This window comes from Macaca fascicularis, chromosome 10 (genome assembly GCF_037993035.2).
Source record: "Macaca fascicularis isolate 582-1 chromosome 10, T2T-MFA8v1.1".
Taxonomy (NCBI): domain Eukaryota; kingdom Metazoa; phylum Chordata; class Mammalia; order Primates; family Cercopithecidae; genus Macaca; species Macaca fascicularis.
In genome coordinates, this window is record NC_088384.1 from 26,891,110 (window position 1) to 26,909,398 (window position 18,289).

Consider the following 18,289-nt stretch of genomic DNA (forward strand, 5'->3'; position numbering starts at 1 on the left):
ACCTGGGATGTGGGACAGGAGAAAAATGAGAGATGTGGCCAGGGAGAGGGGTAGCCAATTTCGGGGCTGCACTGGGTGTTCATGCCGCTCACAGGTGAGACTAGCACAGCCCTCTCCCTATGTCCCACCCACTCCCAGCCCCAGCCCCCACCAGGCCTGATGCTGTCCCCTGGCTGCCTTCTCATACCCTGAGCTCCACCTTGGGTCCTGGAGCTCTGGAGGACCCAGCTTCAAGGGATCGTACCTACCCCTCCCAGGACCCTCTTTGACTAAGGAAAACCTGTGGTCTCCCAGAGATGCAGCCTTTTCCCAAGTCTCCATACTTTTCACCCCATCTCATCCCCAGCTTAGTACCTGGTGCATACACGGCTCCCAAACAACAGTTTATCTGTTTATTTATGTTCTTTTTTTTTTTTGAGATAGGGTCTCCTTCTGTCACCCAGGCTGGAGTGCAGTGGTGTGATCATGGCTCACTGCAGCCTTGACCTCCAGGGCTCAATAGATCCACTAGCCTGAGCTCCTTGAGTAGCTGCACAACTGGGCCTATAGGTGCCCGGCTAATTTTAGGTTTTGTTTTGTTGTGCTGTGTTGTAGAGACTGGGTTTCGCCATGTTGCCTAGACTGGTCTCAAACTTCTGGGTTCACGTACTTCACCCGCCTTGGCCTCCCAAATTCTGGAATGATAGATGTAAGCCACTGTGTCCAGCCAACAGTTTACATGAGGGAAGGATGGAGAGAGGGAGGAAGGAAAGAGGGAAGGAGGCAAGGAACGAAGGAAGAGATGGGTTGGTCAATGAAAGTTATTACAAGAGACAAAGAAGGACATTATGTATTGATACATAAGTTACTTCATCAGGAAGATTTAACAGTTAGTACATGTGCATCTAACTATAGAGCCCCCAAGTACAGGAAGTCAAGACTTATGTAACTGAAGAAACAGAAAGCTTCGCAGTAATAGCTGCAATACTATATGGTCAATACTAGCTAGAACAATGAAACAAAAGATCAATAAAGAAGTAGAGGACTTGAAAAACTGTAAATCAGCTAGACCTGACAACATTTACAACAGAGTCACAGAATACAGATTCTTCTCAAGCACAAATGGAACGTTCTCTGGACTATACCATGTATTAGGTCATGAAACAAATCTCACTAATTTAAAAGCACTAAAATCAAAGTATCTTCTCTGCAATAGAGTGAAGGTAGAAATCAGTAACAAAGGAAATCTGAATTCAGGAATACATAAAAATTAAACACACTCCTAACAATCAATGAATCAAAGCAGAAATTACAAGTGATGTTTGAAAATTCTGTGAGAGAAATGAAAATGGAAACAAAACTTACCAAACTTGTAGGAAGCTGTGAGGCCAGTGCTCAGAGGAAAATGTAGAGCGGGGAGGCCACGGTGGGAAGATGGCCTGAGGCCAGGAGCTTAAACCAGCCTGGGCGACAAAATGAGACCCCATTTGCACAAATAAAAATAAAAACAAACAGGTGGGTTGCATGTACCTGTGGTCCCAACAACTTGCAGAGCTGAGGTGGGAGGGTCCTTGAGTCCAGCAGATCAAGGCTGCAGTGAGCTGTGGTCGTGTCACTGCACTCCAGCCTGAATGCGAGACCCTGTCAAAGGGGAAGGGGAAGGGGAAGGGGAAGGGGAAGGGGAAGGAGACAACCTTTGAACTGCAGCCCTGAGGTTGGACCTGGGGACAACTGGCCTCACAGGGAAGAGAAGTGCTAGATGGAAACAGACTTGCAGAAAAGGGAGAAAGGAGATGAAGGCAAACAGGGAGAAATGACTAGGACTCACTAGGAAGGACTATGTGTGGAGCAAAAATGATGTAATGGGATAATAAAGGGACAGTTTCTATCTCCTACAAAGCAGCAGTGCCCCCTGAGAGCTCCGGCGAGAGGACAGGCTGTGGGTTCCTGGGATTTCAGACATTTGGAGCAGGAATGCAGGGATGTAAGATGATGTGTTTTCCAGTCCCCTGGCCAGCAATGATGCGTCTCAGTTATGAATGTCCCCCATGGAAAGTCCTAGAGTCTTCCTGAGTTAACTTATCCTCTCAGTTCCTCCTCCCTAGATCTCTTTAGAATTATTTCCTGGGTTAGGGTTTCCTGAGAGTGGAGGAGAAGGAACTATGAACGCCCCCTCCTTCCTCCCTCACATGGTTGAAAGTCTGGCCAAGGCCAATTCATTAAGGGACGGGGGACCTTTCCTATCTCCTCAGGGGCAGCCTCCTGACTTGGTCTGACCCCCAGGTTTAACCGGAACACACTAGAACTTTCCACACCATCTGCACATGGAAAATGTGTCTGTTAATTGATTTATGAAGCCACCTAGAAAGTATAAACAAGCAATGCACATATACATTCTATAACCTAATGTGTTTGTTTAATATTAAGATATATTTGTTAGAGGCAACTAGGTGGAAAGGTAAACTTTTCCAACACTTAGACCTTAAGTCAGCAGCTTATGCAGCAGTGATTGCTCGGGTGACTCTGAGTAACCTGTTCTACCTCTAAAGCCGACGTTTCTGGTTAGGCTAAATGGAGGAAATAAATATTCTCCAAACATTTCATTAAGATTCACTGGGAAACAGTACCCTGAGTGCTTAGAGTTGCACTCTTCACACAGAAGACAGAGTAAGGGTTAGGGAACCTTCTCAGGGGATGAATACACACAAATTTTCACCACAGCAATCAGGTGTTTATATTAGGAATCTGATTCCAGCCTCTCGAGAAGCTGGACAATCCAAAATCAATCTCATTAAACTATTTCATCTACCCATAGGAGGAGCTCCAGTTCGTATAAAACTGCCAGCCCTTCCTTCTCTCCTCCTCCTCACCCTCCACACACAGGACAGGGCTGGGCACACAGAGGAAGGACACTGAGGACCTGGGTGGTTGGGAGACACTGGCTTTCCTCTCTTCTCACCCATGGTGGGCTCCGTTTATCCTCATCTTTTCTTCCCCAGTTAGGGTTCCCTGGGAGCCTGTGAGTTGTCTGGGGACTTCATCAACATCTGCACAAATGCCCCAGACTCTGCTCACCACTCTTTCAAAGGGGCTCCTCTCTCTGAACCGGCAATGTCTGTGTGATTGGGAGGTGTCACCTCCAGGTCCTGAAACCACAGCACCCGGAGGGTCTCTGGCCCCAGTCTGAGGTTCCTCTATGAGTTTTGGAGATGAACGAAGCCTCTGCTTTAACAGGAATAGATCCTGTTTATCAAAGCATGTAAAGGCCAGACATTCTATGTTAGGGGTCCTGAAGAGTTGTTTCAGAGTGGATGAACGACTGTCACCTCCTCAGTGGCCCTGCCACTCTAACAGATGGGTAGTCACTTGTCATGTCTTGTTCACTTGGACTTCAACAATGACTAAAAATACAAAAAATTAGCTGGGCATAGTGGTGGGCGCCTGTAATCCCAGCTACTTAGGAGGCTGAGGCAGGAGAATGGCATGAACCCGGAAGGCAGAGCTTGCAGTGAGCCGAGATCACACCACTGCACTCCAGCCTGGGTGACAGAGCAAGACTCTGTCTCAAAAAAATAAAAAAATAAAACATTCTATTTGATTTGAAATGGAAATAACAAAAAGTACAATTACTATAATTTCAACTACTAATTAAGCAAACACAGAAGAAATCTATGACATGAAAAGAATCATCTACATACAGTATCACCTTCCTCCTGATTTTAATGTGAACCACCAACTGTTTTAAGACGAGCTCTAATTTAACTGAACAAGAGATCACTGGCAAGGTTATTGAATTACCAATATTTTCCACTGTGATTCATTTTAATGTATAATTGATTTTACCATGAATGTAAAAAGTGTTTTTCTCCTTTATATATTTTAATAATAAATTGAATTTTTAAGAAATGCCGCCAGGCGCGGTGGCTCACGCCTGCAATCCCAGCACTTTGGGAGGCCAAGGCAGGCAGATCAGCTGAGGTCAAGAGTTCAAGATCAGCCTGGCCAACATGGTGAAACCTCATCTCTACTAAAAATACAAAAAAAATTAGCCAGGTGTGGTGGCACACACCTGTGGTCCCAGCTACTCAGGGAGGTTGAGGCAGGAGAATCACTTGAACACAGGAGGCAGAGGTTCCAGTGATTACACCACTGCACTCCAACCTGGGTGACAGCGGGAGACTCCGCCTCAAAAAAAAAGCATCATCTTGCTTTGATAAGAGATGGAAGTCTGTTCTTAAGGATTTCTAAGAGTGAGAATCTTATTGTCTTATGTAAAACTCCACTGGGACAAGCATCAGAATCAAGGAGTGACCTTCTCAAACCCCTGGACTCTTTTTGCCTATGTGAACTAAAGGATGATAAGCAGCTGTCATTTTAACCCCCACAGTGACAGTTTCCTCACAACTGAATTCTAATCTTGAGCACTGCACTTCCCAGAATGTTCTGGACAAGGCCTGGTACCGTCCCCGCTGCAGTCCCTGGAGGGAGAGCAGGGTGTCTCCTTGGGGCTGACGTGGAGTCTCTGGGGCACAAGGGAGCTCCTGCGGGGAGGATGACAGATCTGTTCACTTGCGGACTGGACACAATTCCTTCCTGTAGGCTGCCCTCTGGATGTGAATTCTAGATCCACAGGTAATTAACAGCAGACATTCCTCTAAGATTATGTCTGTCTGTAGTTGTGTTGGTTTGAAAAGTGTTTTGGTCATTTGAGTCTTCATACTTGGCAAACAAACAAAAATAAACTGGAAAAAAATTCTGAATTTGTAAAGCGGTATCAGTGGTGCAGATACATTCTAACATCAACAAAGTAAGAGACGGGCCAGCATCTGGGGGGCCAGCAGGTTTTGTCCTACTTCCCCGCCTGCCTGTGTTGCTGTGAGAAGCATCGCTGGTCCAGGCATACAGTAATAGCCTTGTCCTCAAGCTGGGGCCCAGAGATGTGAAGAATCCCTGCGTTTTCAGGGGCATCTTTGGTTCCAAAGAAACAGCTGGGGACGCTGGAGCCTTTGTGTTTATTTGAATGTGAGAGGTAGCTCAGGAGATGCTGGGGAGGGCTCCCTGGCTTCTGCCATCTCCAGCATGTCCCACGGTCACCAACACTGAAGCCACTGCTCAGGGTGCAGGGGAGTCTGGCAGATGCTCCCAGGGTTGCAGAGAGGGAGGGCAGCCGAGTCAGCACAGGCTGGAGAGGGAACCTGCAGACACAGACAGTCGCTGGGCTGGGTCAAGGACCAGGGTAAAGATTCTCAGGGCCAGATCCAGAAGAGATGAAAACAGACTGGGGGCTGCCCTGGGTCTCTGAGGCCTGTCCCTACCTGTGCAGAGAGAAAGGGACATGAGGAGGAGAGGAATCCAGGCCGTGGTGGACACAGCCCCTGACGCTCACAATGGGGCTGGGCTGTCCCAGGCTTGTCTAATTTCCCTCCTGCCCCCAGGGAAAAGAAGGGGCTGTTCATGCAAATTCACTCTCCCCCTCCTGGATCCCTCAGACCCTGCTTGTTCAGTGATTCAGGAGCCTGAGAGGGGACCTCAGGACAGAGGAGGCTGAGGGAGGGGCTGCTCTGAGTGCAGGCCCAGCAGCATTGTGCAGGGAGCAGCTGTTGGGAACACACACAGGACCCTGCCAGGCCTTGAGAGCACAAGGACATTGGGTCACATTCTGAGCACAGGGGATAACTCTGACTCTGCCAGCTGGAAGCCAGTGGGGCTCACCCAGTTGTGAGCAATCCCCAGACAGGGCCTGGGACAGGGCACGGCACTCCTTACTGGTCACAGGTCCAACTTCAGTGTACTCAGGGTCCGGGTACTTAATGCCCCAGGACTTGGCACCATCATTCAACACACAGTCCCCCAGGTCTCTGTGTGAGCAGTATGCTCAGGTTTCACTTCACAAACATGGATGCACTCTCTGTGATTTCAGAGGCTTGCAACACAGAGGGAGAACTTCTCACTCCATAGACAATCCTGTGAATATTAGGGGCTCAACAAAACACAAAACATTGGGGCTCTCTGGCCTGGTGAGGTGGCTCCCAACACTTTGGGAGGCCAAAGTGGGTGGATCACCTGAGGTCAGGAGTTCGAGACCACCCTGACATACATGGGGAAACCCATCTCTACTAAATACAAAAAAAATAATAATAATAAATTAGCCGGGCATGGTGACGGATGCCTATAATCCCAGCTACTAGGGAGGCTGAGGCAGGAGAATGGTTGAACCCAGGAGCTGGAGGTTACAGTGAGCTGAGACTATGTCATTGTACTCCAGCCTGGGCAACGAGAGCAAAACTCCATCTGAAAACAAACAAACAAACAAATAAATATATAAAAAAAAAAAAAAAAAAAAAAAACCCACCAGGGCTCTGACAACACTCAGACACTTTGAGAACCAATCAGAGAAGGTGTCCTTGAAATAAAGTTGTAAGAGACAAGTGAGGATGTGCTTCTCCTGGTGAAATAACAGAACACAGAAAACAATGAGCTTTCTTTCTTTTTTTTGAGACAAAGTCTTGCCCTGTCACCCAGGCTGGAGTGCAGGGGCATGATCTCGGCTCATTGCAAGCTTCGCCTCCCAGGTTCACTCCATTCCCCTGCCTCAGGCTCCCCAGTAGCTGGGACTACAGGTGCCCGCGACCACGCCTGGCTAATTTTTTGTATTTTTTAGTAGAGACAGGATTTCACTGTGTTAACCAGGACGGTCTCTATTTCCTGATCTCGTGATACACCCGCCTCGGCCTCCCAAAGTGCTGGGATTACAGGCATGAGCCATCGTGCCCGGCTATATGTTCATTTTTACACAACTTCTGCCACAGACATAAGTGTGAAAATCACAAATGCACCCTGATGTTCCTGGTCAGGTTGGAGATTCCAGGAGTTTGTCAGGGGCCGTGCAGAAAATAGTGGCCCACACCAGAAGCCCAGAACATACAAAATTGTTGACATATTTTGGCATATTTGTTAATATCATCACCACAAACCCAGAAATGCTCAAATTCTGTGAGCTAAAACCCCCAGGGGGAGTTACAGATAAGAACTCAAAGTACTGGCCAGGCACGGTGGCTCACACCTGTAATCCCAGCATTTTGGGAGGTCGAGGTGGGTAGATCACCTGAGGTCAGGAGTTAGAGACCAGCCTGAACAACATGGTGAAACCACCTCTCTACTAAAGTAGCAAAATTATCCAGGTGTGGTGGCAGGCACCTGTAATCTCAGCTACTCGGGCGGCTGAGATAAGAATTGCTTAAACCCAGGAGGCAGAGGTTGCAGTGAGCAGAGATCACGCCATTGCACTCCAGCCTGGGCAACAACAGCGAAACTCTCTCAAAAAAAAAGGAACTTGGCTGGGCGCGGTGGCTCACGCCTGCAGTTCCAGTACTTTGGGAGGCCAAGGTGGGTGGATCACGAGGTCAGGAGTTCCAGACCAGCCTGACCAAAATGGTGAAACACTTTTTCTACTAAAAATACAAAAATTATCTGGGCTTGGTGGTGTACGCTTGTAATCCCAGCTACTCAGGAGACTGAGACAGGAGAATCTCTTGATCTCTTGATCCTGGGAGGCTGAGGTTGCAGTGAGCTGAGATCACACCATTGCACTCCAGCCTGCACAATAGAGTGAGACTGTTTCAAAAAAAAAAAAAAAAGGAACTCAAAGTATCACTTGAGTACTAACCTGGTTTCCTTCATCTGTTGCAACTTGCTTGTGCACCTGGTTCAAGACCCTCTGCACTCACCTGGCCTCTCCTCCATCATGAACAGTCTCACTGCTGACTGGCATGTGTGGCCTGCACAGCCACCAACCCAGTGGACACACACAGCACAGAAAATGAGGACTGGGAGAAACACAGCGTATGATTAGTGGTGGTTTTCATTGATAGGATAACTTTTCTCCAATCTTCTATAAATGATTATATTTTGACATAGGAATACTAAATAGAATAGAATGCTTTTCCTAGAACTGATTCCTGTCCTCTCAATTAAAGTTGGCTTTCCATCAAGCACGAATCCCCTACAGCAGATGGAAGCAGCAGCGGCATATGTGGACCCACGGATTTGGAAGATGTAAAGATAGTGTCAATTTAGCTGGACTTCAAACACAGCAGAAGGACTGAGGGAATGCTACGATTGTATCACAGTATAGAGATAGGGCCATATGTACACTATTTCATGTTACATTAGGTGGCCTTTAGCTACAAGGCCAAGAACTCTGTTTCTCATTCATATCCTGCTTTTTCTTTCCTTTTTTTCGGTCACCCTTCTGCCAAAGAGGATAGAACAGCAGCAGCTCTCTTCCTGCTTGACAACCAACGCCGCCATTCACTCCAGCCACTGTCCAAGTCAAGTAAACTCTGCAAGTAATTCATGAGCAGCACCAATGTCCTGAGAGTGACTCTGTGTCCTCTTAACTCCCCAAGGCCTGTTGGAGAAGTCTTCTACTGACAAATCAGAAGAGGAGAACCCAGATTTTGCCAATAGGAGGTTGCTTGTCTTTTCTTATTTGGAAATGTGGCTAAAGAAGTTGATATCGTAGGTTATCAACAATGCTCTGCAGGCTCTGGAAGCAGATGCATTCCCTCTAGGTGGTGGGGGCTTGTGTGTATGGGTCTTGGAGGGTGTCTGGGTATGAATGTAAGTGGGAGAACTGTGCTCTCTGCCAAAGCTCCAGTGTCCTGGGAAAGGAGAGAGAAGCATGGCCTTGAGCACATTTCAAGCCTCCTTGCCTTACCCCAATCATGGATTCTGGGATGAGGCTTCTTCCCTAGTTCTCTAAGTAAGCATAACCTTGAAAGCAAAGTCTGGCGAAAAAAATGTCAAGAAGGAAAAGTCTATTTGATTCATAAACAGTTGCATAACTTTTTTTTTTTTTTTTTTTTTTTTTTTTTTTTTTTTGAGACAAAGTCTCACTCTGTCGCCCAGGCTGGAATGCAGTGTCTCGATCTCGGCTAACTGCAACCTCTGCCTCCTGGGTTCAAGTGATTCTTGTGCTTCAGCCTCCCGAACAGCTACGATTACAGGGGCCTGCCACCACCCCCGGCTAATTTTTGTATTTTTAGTAGAGGCAGGGTTTCACCATGTCTCAAACTCCTGACCTCAGGCCTCCCAAAGTGTTGGGATTACAGGCATGAGCCACTGCACCTGGACTAGAGATGAATAACTCTTAAACAAAACATGAATTAACCAAATCCAGGGACACAGAAAGCAAAAAAAAAAAAAAAAAAAAAACAAAAAACAAACTAATCACCATCAATTTTGGTGTTCCAGGAATGCGAGATTGACTGAATATTAGAAAATCAAGGCTCACATCTGTAATCCCAGCACTTTTGGAGGCTGGAGCCTGTGGAACACTTGAACCCAGGAGTTCGAGATGAGCCAGGCCAACATGGCAAAACTTTGTCTCTACCAGAAAATGCAAAAATTAGCTGGGCATAGTGGCACACACCTGTAGTCCCAGCTATTCAGGAGTCTGAGGTGGGCGGATCACTTGAGCCTAGGAGGTGGAGGCTGCAGTGAGCCAAGATCACGCCACTGCCCCCCAGCCTGGATGACAGGGCCAGACCCTGTCACAAAACAAACAAAGAAAAGAAAAAAGAAAATCAAGCAACACAATTCACCACACTCACAGAATAAAGAAGAAAAGTCACTCACCATCTCAGTAGATGCAGAAAAGCATTTGATAAAATTCGCCAACATTCAGTTACAATAAAAACTCTCAGCAACTAGGAATGAAGGGAAACTTTCTTAATCTGATAAACTGCGGCTACAAAAGCCTACGGTAAGTGTCATGCTTAAAGGCACAACATAAAAAGCCTCCCTTTTCAGATGGAAACCAAGCTAAGAATTATTTCATTATTTCCTTTCAGTAGTATAGGGGAAGTCTTAGCCAATGTAATAAGGTGAGAAAAACAAAAGCCATAAAGATTGGAAAGGAGGACATGAAACTTTCATTGACAGAGCAGGAGCATCGCCATCTTGGACAAGCACCGTCATTTTAAAGTTCACCTTGATCAAAATCACCCTAAATCCAAAGGGCATCAGCCTAACGGCTAAGGTCAGCATGACCATAAACTGCAAATAATCTCTCCGACCAGAAACATTCTAAACCCCTCCCTGACTGGAGACATGCCAGCCCCGAGATAACCTCCCCTCTGGCCAGAGAGACATTAGCCCCAAGATAACCTCCCCTGGGACCAGAGACATTCCAACCCCACCATAAACTTCTCCCCCAGACAGAAACATTCCAAGCTAGTGATAAACCCTCTCACCCTAAAAAACCAATAAATACTCTTAGTTTGTAATAGAGCACGCCCCGACCGATATCAGCCAGAAGCCCCTCTCAGGTTTATTCTCCAAAATAAATCTGTCTTTGACTGTTGAGCCACTTTTCGTGTTTTGTTCCTCTTTCTTTAACTCTTACAGTCATTATTTGTAGATACTCGAGAAACTTAGGTGAACTGAGCAAGGTCATTGTAATACAGAAGTTATTAAAAATAACTTTTAGGCAAATAATAAAGGTAAAGGTTCTTGGTAAAAATTTTCCTATAATAAAAAACAACCCCCAAACCATCTCTTTTCTAAAAAAAAAAAAAAAAAAAAAAAAAAAAAAAAAAAGGGCAGCTTAAAGGGCCTGGCCAGCAAGCTTTAATATGCAAATACCAGTCATTAAAAATTGGGTTCACTCAATATGGCAATTTCCACCATCATCTCCTTGTCACCAGGTGTATCAAGCGTCATGACCACCTCCAAATAACACCATGTGTTCAAAACGTGGCAAACTGCATTTGCATATTAAAGGGCTAAAGTTAAAGGGACAGGTTTTTTGCTAGGTAAATAACACACCTGATCAAACCAATCCCCTGGGCCTTATGCAAATCAAACACCTTCTCCTCCAGCATCCCAATAAAAGCAACCACTTTTCCAACTCACACAGGGATTCTATTTATTCAAATTCCCCTCCCTCTGTCCCTGTACAGAGAAGCTGTCTTTTTCTTCTTTTTTCTCTTTTTTTTCTCTCTCTTTCCTCTCTGTCTCCTGTATTTATTTTTCTTTCTTGTCTATTATACCTTTTGCTCCTTAAAACCACTCCACCAGCCTGACCAACATGGTGAAACCCTGTCTCTACTGAAAATACAAAATTAGCCAGGCGTGGTGGCTCGTGCCTGTAATCCCAGCTACTTGGGAGGCTGAGGCAGGAGAATTGCTTGAAGTTGGGAGGCGGAATTTGCAGTGAGCCAAGATGGTGCCATTGCACTCCAGCCTGGGCAACAAGAGCGAAAACTCTGTCTCAAAAGAAAAAAAAAAAAGAAAGGAAAAACTGTAATTTTTTCTTTTTTTTTAGATACAGGGTCTCACTCTGTCACCCAGGCTGGAGTGCAGTGTTGGGATCACGGCTCACTGCAGCCTTGACACCCCAGGCTAAAACAATCCTCCCGCTTCTGCCTCCTAGAGTAGCTGGAACTGCAGGTGCGCACCAGCGTGCCCGACTATTTATTCATTTAGAGATGAAGTCTCGCTCCATTGCCCAGGTCGGAGTGCACTGGCGCAATCTCAACTCACTGAAACTTCTGCTGGGTTCAAGCAATTCTCCTGCCTCAGCCTCCCAAGTAGCTGGAACTGCAGGTGTTGCCACCACACCCAGCTAATTTCATATTTTTAGTGGAGTCGGGGCTTCACCATGTTGGTCATGCCGGTCTTGAACTCATGACCTCAGATGATCCACCTGCCTCAGCCTCCCAAAGTGCTGGGATTACAGACATGTGCCACCACGCCCAGCTAATTTTGTATTTTCAGTAGAGACAGGGTCTTACTATGTTGGCCAGGCTGGTCTTAAACTCCTGGCCTCAAGTGATCCTCCTACCTCAGCCCCCCAAATAGCTAGGATTACAAGTATGAGACACCACGAGTGGTCCTATCTTGTTGCCATGGGTGACAAGGGTTTCCTTAAAAGCTGGGACCTTTTGTCACACATGTGGCCCAGGAGTCGGCACAGCTGAAGGCAGATCCAAGGAAAGGCAGAACAGTTGTAGGCCTGGCCTCTGCCTGTGGCCGTGACTGGAGAGGGAGCTAAGAAAATGACGTACATTTCACTTCTGCCAAATCTCGCATGGGAATCTCTTGTGGCTCACCCTAACCAGAAACACGCAGGAAACGGAGTTCTGGGAAATGTCACATCACCCAGCAACATGGTGGCTGGCAAAGAGCAAAAAAGAAGAAGGCTCCGAATGCCAGTGACTGCGTGGGGACCCAGGCTCTCTTGTAGGTTGGTGGCGGCGTCAACTGGTACAACTCTAGATAGAAAATGCTTGTGCCATTTAACCAGCTGATCTACCTGTGCAAATTTCTCTTCCAAGTAAACCTGAACTTATTTACACAGCACAACAGTGTTTAAAGCAGCAAAAGGCTGAGCACAGCTTCAACGTCCCCTAGCCTGGGGCTAGTTCCCTGCATTGTTTAGATTTTTTTTTCACTTTGCATACACAGTATTTATTTTTCACACTAATGAAAAAGGTAAGGCCATCTTTTTATACCTATGCCTCTGGTGTATTGTTACAGGGACTGTTGACCTAAAGAAAGAAATTGAGGCAAAATTAATACAGTTTATTTGGGCCAAGGTTGAGAATAGTTGCCCCAGACACACTTCCAAGTGTGGAGTGCTTGGGGAGTGCTTACTTCAACCTTTGTTACAGTTTTTTTTTTTTTTTTTTTTAAAGAGATGGTATCTTGCTATGTTGCCCAGTCTGGCCTCCAATTTCTGAACTCAAGTGATCCTCTCAACTCAGTCTCCCGAAGTGCTGGGATTACAGGCGTGAGCCACTGTGCCTGGCCCAAAAGCATTTTTTTTAAAAGGCAAAAGAGGATAAGGAGGCTGGACATGGTGGCACATGCCTGTAATCCCAGCACTTTGGGAGGCTGAGGTGGGTGGATCACCTGAGGTCAGGAGTTCAAGACCAGCCTGGCCAACATAGTGAAACCCCATCTCTATTAAAACTACAAAATTAGCTGGGTGTGGTGGCATACGCCTGTAACCCCAGCTATTTGGGAGGCTGAGGCAGGAGAATCACTTGAACCCAGGAGACACACGTTTCAGTGAGCCAAGATTGCAACATTGCACTCCAGACTGGACAACAGCAGCAAAACTACATCTCAAAAAAAAAAAGAAAAAAAAAATTAGCCGGGAGTGGTGGCATGCACCTGTGGTCCCAGCTACTTGGGAGGCTGAGGGATGAAAATTCCTTGAACCAGAGAGGTGGAGGCTGCAGGGAGCCAAGATTGCACTACTGCACTCCAGCCTAGGCGACAGAGCGAGACTCTGTCTCAAAACAAGAGAATAAGGAGTGGGCTATATTAAAAATATAAAAATTAGCTTGGTGTGGTGGCACATGCCTGTAATCCCAGCTACTTGGGAGGCTGAGGCAGGAGAGTCACTTGAAACTGGGAGGCAGAGGTTGCAGTAAGCGGAGATCGCACCACTGCACTCCAGCCTGGGACAAGAGTGAGGCTGTCTTAAAAACAAACAACACAAAATCCACGCCAAGTCTCTGCTTAATACCAAGCACCATTCCAAATCCTGCAGTGTTATTATCCTCATCTTATCCATTTTATGCAGGAAACTGAAGTAGAAAGAAAAGGGATGGCCAAGGTCACATGGTGGTGAAACCACTAGTTTTTTCTTAGACAGAGTCTCTCTCTGTTGCCCGGGCTGGAGTGCAGTGGCACGATCTCCGCTCACTGCAACCTGTGCCTCCCAGGTTCAGGTGATTCTCCTGTCTAGTGGTTAGGACTGTAGGCACCCCCCACCACGCCCATAATTTGTTTGCATTTTTAGTAGAGATGGGGTTTCACCATGTTGGCCAGGCTGGTCTTGAACTCCTGACTTCAGGTAATCTGTCCACCTCGGCCTCCCAAAGTGCTGGGATTACAAGCGTGAGCCACTGCACCCGGCCATGTTTTCGTCTTCCTTATTGTTTGGGGGGGGGTTCACTAGAGACTTGTCACAAGATCTGAGACTGGCAGTTCCTTCTGTTGCACTCCCTGTAACATACAGGGGTCCCGAGGATGGGGTGGTGTGATGTGGAGGGAGGAAAGTGTTTTCAAGTCCTGTGATAACTCTTCTAGGAGTCCAAGGCCATGTGCTGTGACCTCCAGGGGTGCCTCTCAGTTTTCCCCTTTGGTGAGACTGAAAGGATAGAGGTTCGGTATTTCCCTTTTTCCAGGCTGGCAGTGTCCTGCAAAACTAGTTTTCCTTGAGGGCAGTTTTATCTTTTTTTAAAAAACATTTTTTATTTTCAAGGGTTTTGGGGGAGCAGGTGGTATTTGGTTACATAAGTTTTTGTGAGATTTTGGTGCACCCATCTCCTAAGCAGTACACTGAACCCAATTTGTAGTCTTTTATTCCTCACCCTGTTTCCATCCTTTCCCCCTAAGTCCCCAAAGCCCATGGTGTCATTCTTATGCCTTTGCATCCTCAAAGCTTAGCTCTCATTTATGAGTAAGGAGACTAGTATACTCTGGGCATATTTCAGAAGCAGCCCTAGAAATAATGAAATGTCTCCTGGACCAGGCCAAGGGCCCCACTGGCCTGTGCAGCCTTGGCACACTGCTCCCTGCATGCTGGCCACTCTGGCTCCTGTCTCTGATCAAAGGGTCCCAGGTATAGCTAGAGCCTCCACCTAGATTTCAGGGAATGTATGGGAAAGCCTGAATATCCAGGTAGAAGCCTGCTGCAAGGGCAGAGCCTTCACAAAGAAACTCTACTAGGGCAGAGTGGAGGGGAAATGTGGGCTTGGAATCACCACACAGAGTCCCCACTGGGGCACTGTCTAGTGGTGCTGTGGGAAGGGGGCCACTGTTTTCCAGACCCTTGAATTGTAAAGCCACTGATAGCTTGCACCTGGAAAACCTGCAGTCACTCAACAACCTGTAAGAACAGTCCAGGAAGCTGAACTCTGCAAAGTAAGAAGGGCAGAACTCAGAAAAGACAGCCACAAATGCACAGTCAACTGATCTTCAACAGAGCCGACAGAAACACACATCGGGGAAAGGCCACCCTGTTCAACAGTAGGGGGAAGGTTGGATAACCACATACAGAAGAGTTAGACTGGGCCCCTGTGCTCCACCAAATACAAAAGTTACCTCAGGATAGATGAAAGATTTGCACATAAGACCCAAAAACTCCAAAAATACTATAAGGAAACATGGAGAAAACTCTTCTGGACCTTGGTCTAGGCAAATAATTTATAGTTAAAATTCATAGCTCAAGTCTGACATGGGGAAATTATCCTGTAGGATGAACTGGAGGATGGCCTAGCAGACCTGCGTTCAGCAGAACCCTGGACAGGAGACCAGGGGACCCAAAAGGCCAGGTTCCTACTCACTGTGCCCCTGCGGGTAGTGGGGTTGCTAGGGTCAGAGGCCAGCCCAGACTTGCACCTGAAGCCAGCCTTGTTTGCAGTGGCACTGGGTCCCAAACTTGTAACTGGGGGTGTCTACTTAACTGATCCCCCAGGGGTGATGTGATTGAAACAGTGCCTCCCAACACAGAGTTGCTCCTCACGCTGGGTCCTCAGTCATTATGGGGGTGCTCTGCCTGGGTGGCCCCTGGGGTTCAGGCCCCCACGTCTCACTGCTGTCTGTGGTGTTCGGGGCCCTTCTCATTGTCGCTTTGCTGCTGAGGGATTCATTTCTGAAACCCAGAGCTGGGGCCGCCTCTCTGTTCCCAAAGCCTGTGAGTGCCGCTGAAACCACCAAGCTTGAGGGGGCTGGACTCCTGCTGCCAAATGCTGAGCAGAGCCGCCTAATGCTGGGGAGGATATTGGCTGAGAGAGGGGTTTGTGGGCAGCAGCTCACAGGCAGAGGCAGTGGATGGGTCAGGATAGGATACAGCCAGGGGCGCAGCAAAAGACAGCTGGGTACTGTCAGGGGTGCCCAAGGTGGAAGTGGTGGGTATTGAACCCCCTATGGCTGAGTGTGCTGTGGTGCTCTGACCTGGCTGGCTGAAGCAGAGTTTGAGACCGGGGCTGGAGCTGGAGATGCCAGGCCTAGAAACCGGAGAGAGCTTCTATAGGTGGGGACTCCATGCTGCTGCGTATCTGGGATCCCAGATGTGGCCTGGACTGTGGCTGCTGGTGTAACAGGAAGTTTCAATGTTGGAGTGAAGCCAGAGAACCTCAGGTCAGCCAGGCTGGTGGTGTCCTTGGCTGGGGCTGTGCTGTCACTGTGGGGCATCAAAAGGGCCTGGGTAGATGGAAAGAAGCTTTCACCGGAGCCAGCAGGAGGCCCCAGGAGGAAAAGCTGAGAAGGGGGACTGGAATCCATGGGGGTGACTTCCAAGTCAGTTGTTGGCTGGGGAGCCAGTTTAGCAGATGTGCTGGCTGCAGGGCTGGAACTGGCTCCAGATACAGCCATCCACAGACCACGGCAGAGAGGACCACTAGAGTCGGGGGCAATGTGGGGCTCTGTCTAGAGAAGACAGGAAAATCCACGCACTTTGGGGATGGGGATTCCATCCTGCTGGTGCTGAGAAAGACGGGGAAGGCAAAGCCAGCTCTTGTTGCAGCTGTGGTTGAGGCCCAGGAATGTGAAGGGCCTCTGTCTTCCTCGTTCAGAGGGGATCCCCATGTGGGGTTGACTGTGAAGTGGGGAAGGGGCTGCTGAAGCAGCTGCAGGAGCAGGAGAGGCAGGGCTTGGGCTTCTCCTGGTGCAGTCCATGCTTGGGGCTGGGGAGGGGGCAGGGGTCAGCAAGGTGAATGATGCAGAGGCCCGGGAGTGGGAAGCGGTGGCAGGAAGGGGATCTGAGGAGAACAGGGAGCCTGGTGAGCTGTGCTTCCTCCCAGACACAAAAGGCATAAAGGGGGGCCCCTGCAGCAGATGTTATCAGGGCCACTGGGCCCACGCAGTACTAGGACCTGTGTCTCTCCTGTTGTGCATCCATGCTGGGTGCTAGAGGTGTAGGAGGAAGATGAGTCGCCCCTGCTGTGGGCGAGGACAAAGCATGGGAACTCCAAGAGGATCTGCATTCCCAGATAGCCTTGGCCTCACCCTGCAGTGCAATGTTGATGCACCGGGGTGCCACCTCCTTCTCCTCCTCAGATCCCCTTCCTGCCACCTCTTCCTATCATGCTGGCACATCCATGCATCCATCTGAGAGCTGTACCAGGCCCTCCCTCCCACCACGTCAATAGCCCATTTATTAAATTTGCCTTAATGTACTCAGCAGGGACCCGTTTCCTGTTGCCATCATGACAGTTTTCACACACTGTCTCAAGTCCAAACGCTGCAGAGTGGAGAAGGTTGTCCACTTACAGCTGTGGATCTCAAAACTCAGAGAGGTTAAGCTCCTCTCCTGAGGTCACACAGCCAGGAAGCTGGCTGTAAACCTCTTACCTTGGGAATGAATCTGGAGCTGCTGATGTTAAGTGTGCACGTAGTTCTCAGCCTAAGGGACGTGCCCCAACAAGTGAGGACCTCTCCCACCTTTGCTACCCAGTATTGGCTATATCGCCCCAGAAGTCTGATATCCCAACTACCTGCTAGAATATCTCCCCAGGAGTTAATGACAGGCTGACACCCTAAGGCCAGGAGATGAAGTTGAAAAGGCTGGTAATTAGCAAGGAGGGTAACAGGTTATTACCCTTGAACACTGCAGAAAAGGGCATCGTCTCCATGCAGGAAGAGAGGAGGCTGCACACTCCTCCGAACCCATCCCGGGGCACAGACCAGACTGTGGACAGGGGAAGAGGGCCAGGCAGCCCTGGAAGGAAGAGCTGGAATTCAGCTCACTCTTTCCCCATTCCAGGCTCTCAGACGTGGGCTTGGGCGTGATCCACTTTCAAGGCTGATAGATGCCAGGGAGTCTGGGGTGGTCCTGAGGCAGTGATGGTCTGGGATCACTGTGGCCTGTGTGTAGGAACTTTATGGTGGTGAAGCTCATTATTCACTTTTTTTGGGCACTCACTATGCTCCAGGAACTGTGTATAACCACAACAACCCTGATGATTAAGTCCCCAAATTATTCCATTTTAGAATGGGGAAACTGAGGCACAGATTTTTTCTTTTCATATAATCTGCCCTAGGTTACTCAAAGGTGGCCCTTGTTCCAATGAACACCTTGTCTCACAGCAGAAGCTGGAGGCTACTTTGAACCAAATGATAAAGTAAGAGACTATTTGAACACGTTCCTTTTAAAGAAAAAAAAAATTAAGTTCAAGGGTACATGTGCAGGTTTTTTATACAGGTAAACATGTCACGTGGGTTTGCTGTACAGATTATTTCATCATCCAGGTACTAAGCCTATTAGCCAAGCTATTTTTTCTGCTCCTCC

The 18,289-nt window shown here is 48.0% G+C and overlaps 1 protein-coding gene and 1 long non-coding RNA gene across 3 annotated transcripts in view; one reads left to right on the forward strand and one right to left on the reverse strand.

Annotated features, from left to right (window-relative positions):
• LOC102117445 (aspartate-rich protein 1-like) overlaps positions 1–18,289 on the forward strand; it is a 268,201-nt gene that overhangs the window by 49,299 nt on the left and 200,613 nt on the right. The gene's annotated exons all lie outside the window — the stretch shown is intronic.
• LOC102121851 (uncharacterized) overlaps positions 4,973–18,289 on the reverse strand; it is a 67,992-nt gene continuing 54,675 nt past the window's right edge. For both annotated transcript variants that reach the window (XR_012418930.1, XR_010578417.2), the window contains 2 exons: positions 7,646–7,805; positions 4,973–5,294 (listed from right to left, as the gene is read on the reverse strand). This is a non-coding gene — a long non-coding RNA (uncharacterized lncRNA). The remainder of the gene's footprint in view (positions 5,295–7,645; positions 7,806–18,289) is intronic.